We start from the raw sequence: 19,762 nt of genomic DNA on the forward strand, positions 1-19,762 counted from the left end.
TTTGGATCCAGATTAGACGCCACAGAACGTGGCGTCTCATCAGGATCCAAACTGTTTGCTATTCTGATAGTATTCTTTGAAAAAATCAAAGAAAATGCTAATTTTAGAAATTCAGCAGACGACATTTTAGCAGACGACAAATTACCCAGCATGCAAAGGGTTAATTATGATTCATAAACTCGAGCTTTTTATATAAACTTATTGAACCTATTCTGAGCTATAGTTGTGAAGTATGGAGGTAAAATAATTTTTTTCAGATTGAAAGAATAAATATTCGATACTGTAAACACTTTTTATGCGTGAGGTTTCAAACACAAGGTAATTTTCGTTTTTTCGGAGAACTGGGACGTGTACCGTTAATGAATACACGTATCTTTCGTGTTTTAAGTACTGGTTTAAAATATAACAATCTGATGATGTCAAGTGCATACACATCGTTCATGATATGTTATTGCATGACCATGATATATACCCAGAAAAAGGTTTTGGGTTAAATCTCTCAATAATTTATTAGACACATAAGGATTTAGTGGAGTATGTTAAGGCGTAGGCGATATAAATATATCTCGATCAATAGTTTAACAGCGAATATCTGAGAATTATTTATTATGCTTGTGCAAATCGGGTCAAGTGAAATGAAAAACATGACCAGAGGTAATAGTTATAGCATTTTCAGTCGCTTTAAGTTCCTGCCATAAGTAAATGTAGTAAATGTATTATATATCTAAATGTTGAATTGCGTTAACTCGTTTTAGAGTATATGCCCACATACTTGAATCGGATGCAGGGAGATGGAACAAGCCTAAAAAGGTTCCGTGTCTAAACAGAAAATACAAATACTGTAACATTATTGATGGCGAATTTCCTTTTTAATTTGAATGTCCTCTGTTAAATTATTTACGTAAGCTGTATGTAAATAACTATTATTGGAAGAACACAAACAAGGTCATCAAGTTAAATGACCTGTTAAAGAATGACCATGATTGTTTTACGAATTCGATACATTTTTGTTTTTAAAGCTTTTAAATTGAGAGCTGACTAATATTATCAATAGTTTTTCTCCATGTTATTTCATTTATTCATCTACTTAAAGGGGTCTTTTCACAGATGTTGGCATGACTTAACGTTTGTCATGCAATGCTTTATATTGATAAATGAAAACATAGGATCTAAAAAGCTCCATTAAAAAAAAAATTAAAAACGAAAAAAAAAACGTCAAAAGATGCATATAATGGATATTTTAGAGCATGGTACATTTTCAGTATTACTGTTTCCTCGCAAATATCAAAACTACAACGAAAATTTGCGAATCTGAATATTTATTTTTTAATTTTGTCAATATACCAAAACGTAAAAAGGCCCCGTTTAGTACATTATTTTCCTAAACATGCAAAATACAATTAAGCGTATAAAAAATGTGTTGTATTATTAAAACTTTCTGAAAAGAAATCGATCTAGGTTCTGTTTAAAAAAATGTTCGTAATTGACCATCTATATTTGTACCCATTGTGTTAAAGCCTAATATATGTCGAAATCAACTCTTAAGCTCTAAAAAGCGTTTAACTTTGTTTTCTACGTAATTATTTAAATACCGGTTGATCATATAAAAGTTACATTTTCTATAATAAGTATAGCAATACAATCCAGGTCAAACGGATATAGCTTATAAATATAAAAGTGTAATACATATCAATCGGTTGAGATTGAGGCTTCGTTTTCGCAGAAAAATACTTTATGTTTCCTTATTTTATAACCACGTTTTGGCGGGTGTTTAGCTTAACCTATTTATTTTAGCTCGATTGCATCGAAAGACTTTGGCTTATAGAAACGCTCTCGAGTCGGTTTAGAATGTCTTAGAACTTTGACCAACATCAATTATCGTCTTAATACAAAAGCTCAGTGTAGTGTAACCCAAATTATTATATTAATAACACCCCGGTGTTATTAATATAATAATTTGGGGAGAACTACACTGAGTTTTTGTATTAAGAAGATTATTACCCCGGTTTGAAAGCCTTGTAAGTATTGTTTATGAGTAACTTTGTTTTCTTTGTTAACTCTCTTGCTAACTGAGGAATTTGCCTGATGTAGGCCAACATAGAAATATTATTTTATTTTATTCTCTTTAATCGATAAGCGTTTCATATCCTGTTCTGATTTCATTTTGTATTTAATTATTTAATAATTATGTTCATTATGTAAAAACAACAATAAAAAGTATAAACACAAATAAAGAATTTTGTTGCTGATTATTTTACTTGTACAACACTATTCCGCGATGTGCTTTGAAACTTTACTCCACTTATCATAATGACAGGACGAAACAATATAGTCTTGACTCGAGATGTAGAATCCATGATAGTATTTTGTGTCGTAAAATTATTTATCGCCAATAATGACGTTGAAAGTTACAATAAAATGTCTTCTGGTGTCGAATTTAATATAGCTATAATATTACGAGGGAAAATAAAAACAACAACAACAGCAAACATAGACAATGTAGGGTGTTAATAAAAATGTTTATCAGACGGTTCGTAATGGAAATTAGTTACATCAACTACATCTTATACTATCCCCACATAAATAATTGTTTCTCAGAAGGCAGAAATGAATAACAACTTTAGTTTGTTTTTATTGTAAAGATTATTAGAACAAGTCATTAAATGTGTAAATGGTTCCAATTATAGTTGTTTATACGTTGGATTATGTTCTACTTAAAGCAATACAGAAATAAGCAAGGGGAACACAGAATTTTAATTCTACTTTACGCGACTTATTTTTACTGACATTAAAAAGAATGTAACTATTTAAAGAAAGATTTCTTAATTATCAATGAAAACTCTCATATAAATTGCAAAGGTGATTTTTTCCAATTATGGCATATGTCTTTTGCGAAAATAAGAAAACAAACACAAAACCACCGGTTATTTTTTCCAGTAACCACTAGCTTGTTAATAGCCGAGCACCAGAACATCAACGGGTCGTTCATTGACTATTATTCTGCATCAAACATGGTATACTTTATATTCTTTTTGCAATTGAAATTTGTACAATTCAACTACTTTATTTTTTATTTGTGAGCGTTAGCTCACAAATAATGCAGACGCAATTTTGCAAATCAGTATGGGCTAAGCTACGGTAGGAACCGTTACCCGTGACTGCCTGTGTGGATAACTCCATTAAATTCAAGCAGACGACGAATGCTCAAAGCGTCTGCTCTAACCACCGCATCTGCCTGTTCTCACATGTACACTACATAGTGTGTATTTAACAGCTTGTAAGACAACTTTGGCCAGTCTAGTGTTTATCATTGAAATATGTACATATTGACTGCTTTCAGGGAAAACGGGGCTTAATGCATGTCAAATAAGCTTAGCATGTGCACACTGATTAGCTGTAAAAATGATAAAAAAAACACACATATCTCGACATGTGTTTTAAGACATACTCTTTATACATTTGAATGGGTTGTGGTCATTTCAAACTTGCGATATAAAAAGCTATAACATAATTTTGAAAACTGAGTTGCGTCTAAGATTATACAACAGCGAACAATTTCAGTGCCTTCAGCGATTTGTTTTTTTTTCTATATTGTTCTCAGCTTTGGGAATATTTCTGTGTTGTCAATGAAATTTTAACCACGTTAATTGTGCTCCTTGGCGATAGAAAATGACAATATCTTGTAAGTATAAGACAGGTTAGAAATTGAAGTTTGCCTATTCATAAGGGAAGCGGACAACGAGCGAGGCCTGTTATTGTAATGCGCATGGGGGACTAGAGGGTCAGGGTAAAGGTTAGGGTTAGGGGTCGGGTTTGGGTTATGGTTAGCCTTAACCCTAACCTTAACCCTAACCCGACCCCTAACCTTAACCCTTACCCTAACCATAACCCAGGGTTATCTCCGCTTCGTTATTCATAATTAGTGGATTATTGTTTTGTATGAACCACAACTTTTCCCATTTAACCAATCCACATTACTTCCGGACTTTCGTTGCTTACAACAGAAATTCCGAAACGACCACTAGCACAAAGAAATACTCAGGTCACGAAATGTTTTCTGTTGACATGTACAGTTTATTAGGAAATGATTGTGAAATGAATGTGATTTCTTTGCCCGTTTCCACTGTTTTTGTTAATATATAGTTTAAATACTCAATTTAGAGTGTATACAAACATACTACACTCTCACGCATAATTTAGTATTATCTTTTTGACAATTTTTTTCACGTATGTATGAATTTTTTATATTGATCACGATGAGATGTAAAATGCTTTGTGAATAAAATATTTGTTCTTTTCTCTTCTGTTTCACTTTAGTGATGACAGGTCAAAACTTTATTTATAACAACTGTTATCGGGCCGATCCACTAATGAGGTCGAGCGTTGGACTACAAGTCCGATACACGCGGTTTCGATGCTCGGCCCGACCACATAACTTGTATTGGAATTGGTCTGATAATTCTTTCTACGGTCATTTTGCCCAATAGCTGTAACAAGTAGGGCCTTTGTCAGTTACTGGCAGACGTATGTACACGGGGTACTGGTAAAACAACTATCCTACGAAATGTTCATTGACCGCGTGATATGAGTGAAATACCGTTGAAAACGGCGAATCAAACAACAACTTAAAGTAACATAAATACCCAAAATCAACGAATATTTCGCAAAATATTTGGTAAAATAAAGTTAACACATACAATATCAGTGTTCCTAAAAGCCACAGCCAAAATGGCAACGCTAGATGTCGTATGGTAACATTGATTTAACGAGATACAAAATGCTCGTTTTTATTTTTTTGTGCGATAATATATTCCGTGGTTATTTTCCGCAACACTATCCGAACATTTACGAGAGAACGCGAGACTGGCCTCGGGCAGCGTCGGAAGAACAACGTATTCATGAGAATCAAACTTAACTAACAAACTCTCACGATGCCTACAGTTTATAATGCGTGTAATTGTCAATGTGCTGAATATTTCAATCTGATTATCGGAATTCTAAGCTATGGATAAGTTAATGTACATTTTGCAACTAATATTATTGAATGAACTTCATCATGTTCTCTGTGTGTAGGACACGCGTGTTTTGGTTATAAGAAATTCAAATGACTTACTCAGTTGCTCGTTCACTTCTCCGAACATTATGTATTGATGAAACTCTATAGAAATAAATATTGATTGGCAATTGCAGATTGCGTAAAGTGACAACATCTGGTGTATGGTGTGATATAATATCCGTTCCGAACTAGGTGGTCTTTCCATTATTATTGATCGGGTATGGTGTTTTTCTTACATCCATGCATACGACAATTATTGACAACAGCTTTCACGAAGGTTCATCGATTTATAATGACATCGGTTCTTTTATGAGATTGTAATCTTTTTGAATGTTTTGCGGTTTCCATTTAATGCTCATGCATCGAAATCCGGAAGAAATAGAACTCATACATAGAAGAGATAGGATAAGAGATGGAACTCGTACATAGAAGAGATAGGATAAGAGATAGAACTCATACATAGACGAGATAGGATAAGAAATAGAACTCATACATAGAAGAGATAGGATAAGAGATAGAACTCATACATAGAAGAGATAGGATAAGAGATAGAACTCATACATAGAAGAGATAGGATAAGAGATAGAACTCATACATAGAAGAAATTGGATGAGATAGAACTCATACATAGAAGAGATAGAATAAGAGATAGAACTCATACATAGAAGAGATAGGCTAAGAGATAGAACTCATACATAAAAGAGATAGGATAGGAAATAGAACTCATACATAGAAGAGATAGGATAAGAGATAGAACTTATACATAGAAGAGATAGGATAAGAGATAGAACTCATACATAGAAGAGATAGGATAAGAGATAGAACTCATACATAGAAGAGATAGGATAAGAGATAGAACACATACATAGAAGAGATCGGATAAGAGATAGAACTCATACATAGAAGAGATAGGATAAGAAATAGAACTCATACATAGAAGAGATAGGATAAGAGATAGAACTCATACATAGAAGAGATAGGATAAGAGATAGAAATCAAACATAGAAGAGATAGGATAAGAGATAGAACTCATACATAGAAGAGATAGGATAAGAGATAGAACTCATAATAGAAGAGATAGGATAAGAGATAGAAATCAAACATAGAAGAGATAGGATAAGAGATAGAACTCATACATGGAAGAGATAGGATAAGAGATAGAACTCATACATAGAAGAGATAGGATAAGAGATAGAACTTATACATAGAAGAGATAGGATAAGAAATAGAACTCATACATAGAAGAGATAGGATAAGAGATAGAACTCATACATAGAAGAGATAGGATAAGAAATAGAACTCATACATAGAAGAGATAGGATAAGAGATCGAACTCATACATAGAAGAGATAGGATAAGAGATAGAACTCATACATAGAAGAGATAGGATAAGAAATAGAACTCATACATAGAAGAGATAGGATAAGAGATAGAACTCATACATAGAAGAGATAGGATAAGAGATAGAACTCATACATAGAAGAGATAGGATAAGAGATAGAACTCATACATAGAAGAGATAGGATAAGAAATAGAACTCATACATAGAAGAGATAGGATAAGAGATAGAATTCATACATAGAAGAGATAGGATAAGAAATAGAACTCATACATAGAAGAGATAGGATAAGAGATAGAACTCATACATAGAAGAGATAGGATAAGAGATAGAACTCATACATAGAAGAGATAGGATAAGAAATAGAACTCATACATAGAAGAGATAGGATAAGAGATAGAACTCATACATAGAAGAGATAGGATAAGAGATAGAACTCATACATAGAAGAGATACACGTACTCGTTGGATACAAAATTGTTTAAAAATAAAAACGTGAACCCAGTTGCAAAAATGGGATGAAATGCCTTGTCATATTACTGACGAGTGTAATCCGTTGTCTTCATTGACATCTGCCTTTTTTGTAGGGATGCCATCTAATGCCATAATTCGTATTCGGATAAATGTATGTGTTATCCGTATACTATCCAAATAACTGTATGTATTGACAATAACGGTAGTCTTATTCGTGCATTCTTTTAGCAACAATCGTGAATAATTAATCAGTTATTATAACTGTATATGCAGTAACATTACTCCTAATAAATAATTACCGATCAATACACACGTAATTGACTAGTAAAGTTCAGGCGTTTACTCAACATTACACTATCAGGGTGCAAGATAAACGGGGTTCACCGATGATTACACATGGGCTGGACAAAACGAACACACACCGTTAAGAACTTTATCTTTGCAAAAATCTAAAGTTATTGAATTAAGTTTGCAAAAATCTTTTGTGCATTATCGACAGTTTTTCTTGCAATTTGTGCCGATATCTTAAAACTTAAGAATACATTATCGAATATGTCTGAAATCGATGCAAAATTTCACTTGGTTTGCAGCATTACCGTGTACATGAATGTTGTAAACATCGATTTTTGGCCAAGAACACAAGCTTATTTAATTAAGTAATGCTGATGTGTTTCAGATTGCCATAAGCCGCATAAAAACTGTCTTTTATGCACTTGTCAAAATGCTTCAGAAAAGTTGTTTTAAAAAGTTATTTGAAAACAAGAGAAACACTTAACGGTGTGCTACATCCATTATCATCCATTTGTGAACCCCATGAAGTCAATTGATCCTGCACCCTTGCTATGCAAAATCGGGTGATGGCTTACGTCAGAATAGGCATATATATGCGTCGCACTTTGAAAAACGGAGTTATATGCATATTTGTAAAGTGTCATTCCAGATAAGCATGTGCAATCCACACAAGCTAATCAGGGACGACACTTCTCGCCTGTATGGTATTTTTCTTTTAAAAGAAGTATCTACTTAGCCAGTTAAGGCGGAAATTGTCGTCTCAAATAAGCCTGTGTGGACTGCACGGGCTTATCTGGGACGACACTTTACGCATATGCATTAACCCCCCCCCCTTTACAGAAAGATACTCATATATATTCAACACAGCTTGCATTGCGTTCATACCAGGCGTTGTTAAACTTAATGTGACAAAAATTATTTTCGTACAATAAATAACTTTAATCAGATAAATGTTTCCGCGTTCATCGCAACTCAAAATTGTGTGCTCGTTCGTCATTATGGTTTTTAATTCAATTATTACAACCCAAAGTAATTACATTTACGCTGGTAATTTGTTCTGTGTGTCTTGTTTACTGTATTGGAAATCCGTACATTGCGTCGTTCACACAAATGCATATGCTGATAACGTCCATATTCATGAATATTCAGTGACTCTGAAACCGTACAAAAAGATCATTTGACAAACAGACTCAGACAAAAGCATTAAATAAACGACATAATTTAAACAACCTTCTACAAAAAACCAAAGACAATCATCCTCGGAAAAAAACATTGGAGTAACTACAATGGACAAACATCCATGTTCAAACAAACCTGGATAAACATATTAAAAATAACAGTCTAGGACAAATAACAGTCGGCAAACAATCCTGATCAAATAACATTGGACGAACAACCATGTTCAAGGTAGTCAAACTACCTTGAACAAACACACTTTTAAAAATATTAATTGGACAAACATTCCAGGGCAAAGATATCTGAGAAACATATTTGAACAAACAATCTATGATAAGTAACCTTGGAAACACAAATCTGGATAAACGACATTAGACATACAACCTTAGACAAATAACATAGGAAAATAACCCCGAACAAACAACCATTCACAAACAACATTTAACATACATCTTTGCAGAAACAATACTCGACAAACAACTATGCATGAACAATATTGAACAATATGCCTTGGACAAACAACCTCGGACAAACCACCTTGAACAAATAAACATTGGACAAATAACCTTTATCAAACAACCATGGAAAAACAGCCTGGCGAAAACATCATCGGACAAAAAAATCCGGTGGCAAACAAACCGAAGAAAATAAACCTTGTGCTAACAACTTGGAACGAACATAGTTTAGCTTTCAACCATAAAAAACAACCCAAGACAAACAACCTTGGAGTTGAAGGAACGGAAAGACGAAACAAGCTATTTGCGTCTTCTTATCAGTTTCTATTCACGCATGTATCAAATAAACACCTAGATTAAGTAAATAAAACGTGGGACGTGTTTATTACTATTTTACAAAAGGCTACAATCTACATTACATTATTATTTTACCGATGTTAATGCTTGTCAATAAGAATTGACAGACAAATAAAAGGCAGACGGCGTTGTGATCCTTTTGCCAAGATACAATAAAGTTTTTTTCTGAAGTAAATGTTTAAGGAACAGTTGACTGAATGTTCAAAATCTTATTTGGTATCAAAACGAACCGTTTTTTTTAAAGAACACGTACACATGAATAAAACAAAAAGTTATGATATATTGCATAAAATGCTTATATCAATCGAAAAATAAGAAATACATAATTATCAAGGGAGCTTGGTATTTTGCGAGCAAGCAAAAGCCCGGATGTAAATGTTATTTCTGATTGGCTTGGCGTTTATTTAAACATTTATATTTATATGTGTCCCTTCAGATCTGTCCGTAGCTTGTTAATTGAAAAGATAAAGTAAATATTTCTCAAAACGGAATTTTGTACGTGGTAATTAACCCATTTATGCCTAGTGGACTCTGTCATCCTTCTAAATTGGATCAATTTATTTCTCAAACTAGTCTAGTATATTTATTTCTATATTTAGAAAATTTCTTAAAGAAATTCCATTAAGCAAACAGCGCAGACCCTGATGAGACGCCGCATCATGTGGCGTCTCATCTGGGTCTACACTGTTTCTAAGGCCTTTTTCTAGACGCTAGGCATAAATGGGTTAACGTTATCAATGCATCATTATTTTTTACGAGACTGAACGACCTTTCATTCGGAAGCTGTGTTTGGCTTGTAATTTCTCGTGATACTGTTTACGATTTCTTCATTTTCATTTAGACAGAAAGGAACTTTTCGTTGTTGTTGCTGTTGTTATTATATTTACCGACCACGTGACTTACGCAAAATATTACATGCAGGATGTATTTTGGGGCACATGTTGTGAAGGGTTTCATCCATATTTATATTATTCAAATAATTTCAATTAATATGCATCATAATTTGCAGATTAATAAAAATTCCTTTAATTTGACATCTCTTGCCGCCCCAAACCGCAAGGTAAAATCTGCCGTCAAAAATTTACAGCCCTAAAAAATTGCACCACTCTTCTGCAAGAAACAAGACAATATTTATCAGTTAGAATAATTTAAAGTAACGTATTTCATTAATAATTACATTGAACAAGTATTATATCGCAACATCTAAAAAAGACGAGATTCACATTGTTAAAAACACATAAGGGTTCAAAAGTTAGCTAAACATGTTAAGAACATATTTTTGGTAAGATACCATCTATGAAACAAGTTGTTGAGCTACGAAATTTTAATCAATATCTCATTCCCATCAACATTTTTAAGGGAATTGTTCACAGATGTAAGCAAGAATTAAAATGCCATCGAATATGATTGCCTACAAGTCTATATTGTTTTAAATAGGCAGTACTAATGCTAACAGAAAGCAAAAAATCGCAGGGATTCGAATGAGCGTCCTCTAGCAGCGTGAACGGGCGCGCTACCACTGCGCCACTGCGCCATGCAGACTTTCATGTAAAGCCGCGAATCATAACACCCCACGCAATAATGTAGGTCGATGTAGGCATACGCAAATTGTTCACTTCATTAATTGTCACATACTAACATATTATTTTAAATAGATTGTCTTTCAATTTCAATTATGTCATAAAACTGTTATGAAAAATATTAACTCCATATTTTCAAGAAATAAACTACGGACCGTTCGGTAGGGAACTATTTTCTACAAATGAAAACAGACAAAAACGTCCAGCTAATCACAAACAGGTAACATCTGCGCGTGTTTGCCAATATACGGGTATTTTTCGGACCGCAAAAATACCACGTGACTTCGAGACGTGTTTCTGATTTTCGACTTAATAATATATTGGCTGCCGACCGACTAAAACAACGGTGAAAAAAAAACTTGACCATCCCCAAACTCGGGATCTTTGACATTCCTATTTAACGTTTTATTTTTAAGACAATGTAGTAAATATACGTATTTTCCAAATTATCTTTGAAAAACGTTACAGTCGTTTTTTATCGATTTCAATTAATGGTTATTAAAACCACAAAAAGACCGGTTGAATATCTTTCTCAGTAAATAATGTTAAAAATGTCGATTTGGCTCTCTGTGAAAAGGTCCTATTAAGTATCACGTTTTTCCATTTATTTGCATTGATTGCTGTGCATAATTCTTGTCTAAGAACTGTATCTGTAATTAGTTTTTGTTTTCAAGGTAATCGGATATGAAACATACAATAACCACAAAGGTATCCCTGCATGATTTGGTCTTAACAGATCACGGACTTAACAGAACCAAATCTGTACTGATTTTACTTGAAAACATTTTAATCATGCTCAATGTCATCAGCATACTCCCAGGCATACTAATCGCGGGGAAAAATCATACTCAGTCAACAGAATATTTCTAATTGTGAACTACCTGTGAGACATCGTCAATTTCTCTCAGGTTTACCATGGCAACGGTTTATCAAAACAAGGTAATCTGTTGATACAAAGTTGACAAAATCAATAGCTTGTCGCAATATTTCAGACTGAAATCTCAGTGCAGGCAATAAAGAGACACATGCGACGCGCTCGTAGAAATGGGAGTTGAATGTATGTGCGTATGATTTCAATCCAGATTAGCCTGTGCAGTCCACACACGCTATTTAGGGTCGACACTTTCCTCTCTTGTGATATTCTTCGTACTAAGAAAGTATCGTCTTAGCAAAAAGCCAGTTTACGCGGAAAGTGTCGTCCCTTATTAGCCAGTGTGGACTGCACAGGCTAATCTGAGACGTCCCTTTAAGCACACGTATTACCCCCCCTCCTTTTCACAGAGAGAGGCTCCGATTGCTAGTGGTAATAATGCTGCGGCATAGATCATGTATCCGTATATAACCACTATAAAAGCACTACTAATTGTCTCATCGGTTTTTATACAATAACTTGCGTCAAATCCATTAATTGTTGTAAACAAAAAGTTGGGATACTTAAATAACACATTAACGACTCTTCGTGGACTTAAATAGACACTTTGTTGCCTTCTTGAAAGAAGTTTACAGCAATTTTGTATACAGTCATCAAAAGGGCAAAGAGTTGTTTATTCAGCACATAAACACATACAACGGTAATGCAAAAATGTTATTTTTATTTGCTAATGATATGTCTATATATTTATCATATATAATCACAAATATGATTGCCACGTAGAATCGTCCTTATGATTCGATCACTTTTGTTCACTTTTGGATATAGATGTTGTGAAATGCATTTGTTTTATGCTTTCCTGTTGTTTATAGAGAAATATCAGTGAATTAAAACTGATAATATCACTGTTTCAAACAATGAAAATAATCAGTGAAAATTATCGATAATTTGTGACTGTTTATGTTAAATGACGTCATTTTTTTGACGAAATGACGTCATTTTCCCAGTGAAATTCTTTAGCTAAACTCTTTAACAATGTATATATATATAAACTATAAACTATAAAAAAAAGGCATTAAATAAAAAGAAAATTTGCTGGATTCGGTGGATTATCGATTTTAATTCACTCGTGATCATATAAAATATATATTTTCACTCGTGGCTGCGCCACTCGTGAAAATATTATTTTCTATGATCACTCGTCAATTAAATTCGATACTGTAATCCACCGAATCCAACAAATATCCTCTATGTATTTTTTATGGCTGCTTTACAGATATACATGCCATAAAGTTTAAAAAGAAAAAAAAAATCATAGTAGACTCTGCTTAGCACATACATAAGGCGTGCTTTAATTTAAGTGTGATTCTGATATGAAAACAATTTATATAAAGTTTTAATTCCTCAACGCATTTTCGTAAATACAACAACGAATCCTTCAAGATTTAAATTCTTGCATCCTGTGTGTTGCTACGAATACAACTATAAAATATTGATCTTTAATATTCATATTAAGTGAGCCTCGTTTTTTTTAAACTGGGTATAATGCACATGCGTACTGTGTTGTCCCAGATAAGCATGCGCCTAAACTGGATTTTCGTTCAAGCCTCGTTCTGGAAAAACTGGGCTGAATACATGTTAAAAAAGTGTCAACCATGAGTAAAAACTCTCCCAAACCGGATTTTCGTTTACAATAGACTCCTTTTATACAAAAATTTCCATAATCCATAAAAGCGGAAAACTGCATCAACGATTAGCCAGTGCGGACATCACAGGCTAATATGGGACGAACCCTACGTAATTGGACGACGACGTTCCTGCGTTAAGCCCGAATTTCCCAGAACGTGGCTCATCTCTAGAAACGTAAAAATATACAACAGAACAATACTGAAATATACAACAGACCAATACTGAAATATACAACAGACCAATACTGAAATTTCAAAATCAATGGAATTTATGCCGGTTCATTTATATTAGCAAAAGTTTTTATACCCACAGGAAGTATACTTAGATTGAGCATTGACGTCCATTGCGTCGTTTGTGCAATTAGGATTATTAAATGTTCTTTTTTTCCATACCATGATAAACGTACCAAAGTAATTATAGATATTTATATAATGTCGCGCACACATAGTACATATTGTGTTTTGCATAAAGCAGCGTTGCAGCACAGATATTGTGCAGTTTCTTAAGTCGTAATACATGCCATCTGTCAGGATAAAAAGGTCAGTGGGCGGTAAGCCTTTCAAGATATATTCCCTTAAGAAAATAGTCTTCTGTTTTATAGTGTGCATTTGTATTTTCAATATAAATGTTGACGAATTACAGAAAACCCGTTTGTAAGGCAGCATGAATGATACAAAGAATAAAACAGCAATAATTGTGTTTGAATATTTATGATGAAATTTCTAGCTTGTTAGCGCGTTGAGAAATTGCCAACAGGTATACATAAATCATAATATGTACGAATACTTTTTTTATTATGAAAAATTGGATTTTCTCAGAAGTGTTCCAATTTATTTTATTTCTGGGAATAAAGTTTTAAAGTACAAAGACGACTTTCGTATTTAATTTAATTAGTGAACTGGTTTGGTTGACACACCGTCAAGATAAACGTTGCTGGAGTAGGGTAATATAATGATATTATTTTAATGATTTGTAAGTTATGGTTACAATAATTGTAGTTGTATGTAGATGATTCTGCGATAATGGTTTAAGGCTAGACGAATCTTTTGTGGCAAAATGTATATAACATGATTTGCTGTCAGTCCGTCACCAGTTAACTCTTTCAGTGCGGGAACCGAATTTTGAAGGCCTTTGCAAACAGTTTGGATCCAGATGAGACGCCACAGAACGTGGCGTCTCATCTGGATCCAAACTGTTTGCTATTCTGATAGTATTCTTTGAAAAAAATCGAAGAAAATGCTAATTTTAGAAATTCAGCAGACGACATTTTAGCAGACGACAAATTTCCCAGCATGCAAAGGGTTAATGAGCAATAGACGTTCTTGACATTTAAGCAAAACTTTTTATATTTGGTTCAAAGTAAAGCATGGTTCGCAGTTTTGTAGGTGTCAAACTATGGAATAGTTTAACGAACAGTTTGACTAAAAGACATCAGCTTTTCATAGTTTCCATCAAGAACCATTTCCTTTAAAGTTTTAATTTAATCATCCCTAGTTTATTTAAGTAATGTTGTGACCACACTTAGTACCAGAATATTCGTTTCTTTCTTTAATTGATGAAATCCAATGTAGTATCTATTAACTCGGATATGGCTTGTTTAAAATAGACTTGTTTTAATTCTATCTGATATGTTGATATTTTAATAAAAAATATATGTTATCTATTTATTTAAAACGATAAACATAGCATATGCCTGATATATTTGGTACCTAACACGATTTAAATGATATTCATCAGCGTGCCATGAATAGTTATTAATTCTAACAGTTAGTTGTTAAATTATGTCAAATTGGTAAAGTCTTGATATGGCATTTCACAACCTATCAAGGACCACACTCGAAATAAGGGGTTGCTCTTTTTGTATTGGTAATAGGAGGTATGTTATGGCCACTTTCTATCATAAGGATCTAACATTGTTTGATTTTTTTATATAGTAAATGCATTGTGCTTAGTATCAATTGTTTGTTAATTTTCTTTATGTGAACCAAATTATCCCATCTATGCCGATATAAGGCCAATAATGCTATCTTTCTACGGATGTTTAATTTAGAAATGAAATAAATAAATCATATCTAAAAGCTGCAGAAATGGAAACAGAATTAACCCTTTCAGTGCGGGAACCGAATTTTAAAGGCCTTTGCAAACAGTTTGGATCCAGATGAGACGCCACAAAACGTGGCGTCTCATCAGGATCCAAACTGTTTGCTATTCTGATAGTATTCTTTGAAAAAAATCGAAGAAAATGCTAATTTTAGAAATTCAGCAGACGACATTTCAGCAGACGACAAATTTCCCAGCATGCAAAGGGTCAAGAAATTGTAACCAGAGATTAGTGTCATGATCTGCAATGAAGTTTGCAAAGTACAACTGTTTTATGGCCTTATTAAGTATTCATTTTTACGCGGAAACAAATTTGAGTTTTTCCTTTCGGGTATAAGGAATGATTGACACTGGAACCTGTTATGTTGATAGTGATTTACGTCCAAATATAGTTTTTATCATCCTTTGACCAATCATGGACCACACAGTAATTTTTGGTATTTGCCCTTGCTATCCGAAGTAACGGTGTGCTTTCGGGCTGGTATTTGGATTCGTAGGTTACCACATACATTCGCGCCTTTTTCTAAGGAAATGGATGTAGCGCTCTATCAATATGAATCGAGATAAACAATAAAGAATTTAATTGGTGAAGTGGACAGGTAACCTGAGATCAACAATTTTTTCGTCTACTTAAGCTACATTATTTGCACCAGAATAAGTTTATTCTACGTTTCTTATTGAGGTAAAATTTTGGATAACATCACCCACAACTAAAATAAACTCGCGACCCAGTGTTCAGCTTACAAAGTTTTGGCTCGGAAACAGTCGTTTTATTATATTTTATTACAAATAACCTGAATTTATTTAATGTCATTCCGCGACAGTCGTGCTAATCTATGTAGTTCATATATGGGTACAAAGACACGTACGGCGGGGTCTGTAACTGTCATCGTGACGTACGGCGGGGTCTGTAACTGTCATCGTGACACGTACGGCGGGGTCTGTAACTGTCATCGTGACACGTACGGCGGGGTCTGTAACTGTCATCGTGACACGTACGGCGGGGTCTGTAACTGTCATCGTGACACGTACGGCGGGGTCTGTAACTGTCATCGTGACACGTACGGCGGGGTCTGTAACTGTCATCGTGACGTACGGCGGGGTCTGTAACTGTCATCGTGACACGTACGGCGGGGTCTGTAACTGTCATCGTGACACGTACGGCGGGGTCTGTAACTGTCATCGTGACGGCGGGGGTCTGTAACTGTCATCGTGACGGCGGGGGTCTGTAACTGTCATCGTGACTGCGAATGGCATTATCGTAAATATTAAAGCTGTCGGATTCAAAACAATCGGTAATATAATTATATTATGAATATCCATAAGATCATTTGCTAGCAAAGACTATTTCGAAAACCACTGACGACATATTGTTTATTAAAAGGACACATAAACTTATAACTTTTGCCCTAATATCCTCAACTTATCCTTCATTTTTTACCATAATATCCACCCTTATTTTTCATTTGTTGCATTCTTATACAAATATATTATTATATTCCTCCTCTGAAATTGAAATTATACAATTAGAATTAAATAATAAAAATAATCTATACTTCGCGCCCTTCCTGACAAAGGGATATTCCATGACGTAATCACACCCCCAAAAAAGCAAAATGAAGACGGATTCATTCACAATTAAAGGGGCCTTTTCACGTTTTGGTAAATTGACTTCAAATAAAAAAGTTGTTTCAGATTCGCACATTTTCGTATTAGTTATGATATTTGTGAGAAAACAGTAATACTGAACATTTACCAAGCTCTTAAATAGCCAATGTATGCATTTTTTGACGATTTAAAAACCTTACAATTATAAAGCGTTGCAACGCGAAACGATTGAATAATTTGGAGAGTTCTGTTAGTGTCGTTATATTTTGTGAAACTACGCGGATAGCTTATATAAAGTATAAAATACTTTCTACATTGCGTGAGCGCGGATGGCCGAGGGGTCTAAATGGTCTATACTTTTACTACAGGACTCCAGGGGTCAGTGGCTCGAACCCAGTTGTGGGTTACTTGTTTTTTTTTTTAATTTTATTGTCGATTTTTCACTGGAGCTTTTTTTATTTCCAAGGCTTACAATTATTAATATAAAGCATTTGATTACAAATTTCAAAACATGCAAAAATCTGTGATAAGGCCCCTGCAGTATAAATAAGCACATTAATGAACCTTGAACGTTTTCTGAGCATAATTATCACTTTTGTGTATCACTTATGTGGTTAATCTTCGTTGAGTGTAGTAACACTCTTGAAATAACTTGAAATATCTTGAAATTACATGAAATCACTTGATGGAATATTCAACTTAAAAAAAAACAAGCATTGGGTTCGCACAAAAAGTCTGGGTCGTTCGGGTTACTGGAAACACAAATATATTTATGTCGAATGCGGCAATCATTTCAATTAATTATAATAACTACATGTATATAATGTTTAACACAAATGTTTACTATTGAAGATTTGAATTAATAAACGCATTCACTTTGTAAACAAAAGTGTTCTTCATAAGCAAGTCAAACTTCAATCATAATCAAGTCAAACTTCAATTAAGTTATTTTCCTTTTTTACGCGCCCACTTAACATATTAAGAGAAAAACATTCCGTTTGAATAAAAATGCTTCGAAGCAAATATAGTCATTGTGTGTGGTGACGGTTGACATAAGTTACTGTTAGTAGAGTTTATCACGTGAAGAAATCTTTAAATCTTGTGTACATACAACTTTAAATTAACTAAAAAACTGCAAGAAGAACTATTTAACCCATTTATGCCTAGCGTTCTGAAAAAAGGACATTGCAAACAGCGTAGACCCAGATGAGACGCCGCATAATCTGGGTCTGCGCTGTTTGCTTAAATGAATTTCTTTATGAAATATTCTAAATATAGAAATAAATATACTTGACACCCCTAATTTTGGAAATAAATTGATCCAATTTAGAAGGATGGGAGAGTCCACTGGGCATAAATGGGTTAATATTTTGATGGATAAACACATACTTTACCGGCTGGTGGTTTAAAATAAACACATTATCTAATGCGAAATCTTACCTTTGAAAACCAGTTATGTTTTTCTGTCTCCACGTCGCAAAATGTGAAAAGGGGAATTAAATATTCCAAACGTTCAACTGAAAATTGGATTTTTTAAACTGAAGCACTGATGACATAAAACATACACTGAATTTAAATATCCATCACTTTCTGTCACCATCATATTACTAACCATACACATCTAATGGTCTAAGTAAATACAACGGATTCCGCTGACAGCAGAATTGACTGATTTCAGAGATACCTGTTAAAATCGATTACGGCGAGACTTTTACGAGATTTTCCGATACACCACTGCTAACACGAGTACCTGTCGTGATGGTGGTTTATCGACTTTATAAATGTGATGTTGATACAAATATGTCAGATTGCCGGTAATTTAGGTGCATTTGCAAGCACTTCTTCGGGCGCGAAACGGGGTACTGATCAAAGGTAACCGCGTCCATTCACGTTTTACGGAATTAGTTTCACATGATGATTATTGATCGAGTGACTTAAAGGGATCTTTTCTCGCTTTGGTAAATTGACAAAATTGAAAAAAGTTGTTTCAGATTCGCAAATTTTCGTTTTAGTTATGATATTTGTGAGGAAACAGTAATACTGAACATTTACCATGGTCTAATAGAGCCATTATATGCATCTTTTGACGATTTTAAAACCTAAAAATTATAAAGCGTTGCAACGCGAAACGATTGAATAATTTGGAGAGTTCTGTTTTTGTCGTTAAATTTTGTGAAACTACGAAGATTGCTTATAAAAGGTATAAAATACATTTAGCATGTGTACTCGGCGGAATAGCTCAGTAGGCTAAAGCGTTTTTACTTCAGGATTCTGGCAGGACTCCAGGGGTCACTGGTTCGAAACCTGGTCCGGGCAATGTTCTTTTCCTTTTTTTAATTTTATTTTTGATTTTTTACTGGAGCTTTTACGATCCAATGTTTACATTTATCGATATAAAGCATTTAATGAATAAGTTAAAAAAATGCCAAAATCTGTGAAAAGGCCCCTTTAATTATTATTTAAAAAAATTGTTCTGGGCACAATTCAAACAATTTATTGCAAAACCTCGGAACATTGACTATTATTTCTTTAGTCTCATCAAATATACCGATAATGCTTCTGTCTTATGTACTAATTACAAAGAAAAATCTGTTCAAAATACATTTGACTACAACTTCATTAAGCTTGGAATTGCTTAACACTTGAATCATATATATTCTATCCATATATGAACACATGTATGAACTACAATGATCTACTTGCCGACATTATTTCGGTCAACGGACCATGGATCCTTTTACATAATCTCTCCCTCGTAAACGCTCT

The 19,762-nt window shown here is 33.9% G+C and overlaps 1 protein-coding gene across 1 annotated transcript in view; it reads right to left on the minus strand.

Moving 5' to 3' along the window:
• Positions 1–18,679, minus strand: part of LOC127854037 (uncharacterized) — a 28,767-nt gene extending 10,088 nt beyond the window's left edge. Inside the window, exon 1 of the mRNA XM_052388954.1 lies at positions 18,437–18,679. The gene's annotated coding sequence lies outside the window, so the exon portion shown is untranslated. The remainder of the gene's footprint in view (positions 1–18,436) is intronic.
• Between the last annotated feature and the right edge of the window lie 1,083 nt (positions 18,680–19,762).

Source organism: Dreissena polymorpha, chromosome 12 (genome assembly GCF_020536995.1).
Source record: "Dreissena polymorpha isolate Duluth1 chromosome 12, UMN_Dpol_1.0, whole genome shotgun sequence".
NCBI lineage: Eukaryota > Metazoa > Mollusca > Bivalvia > Myida > Dreissenidae > Dreissena > Dreissena polymorpha.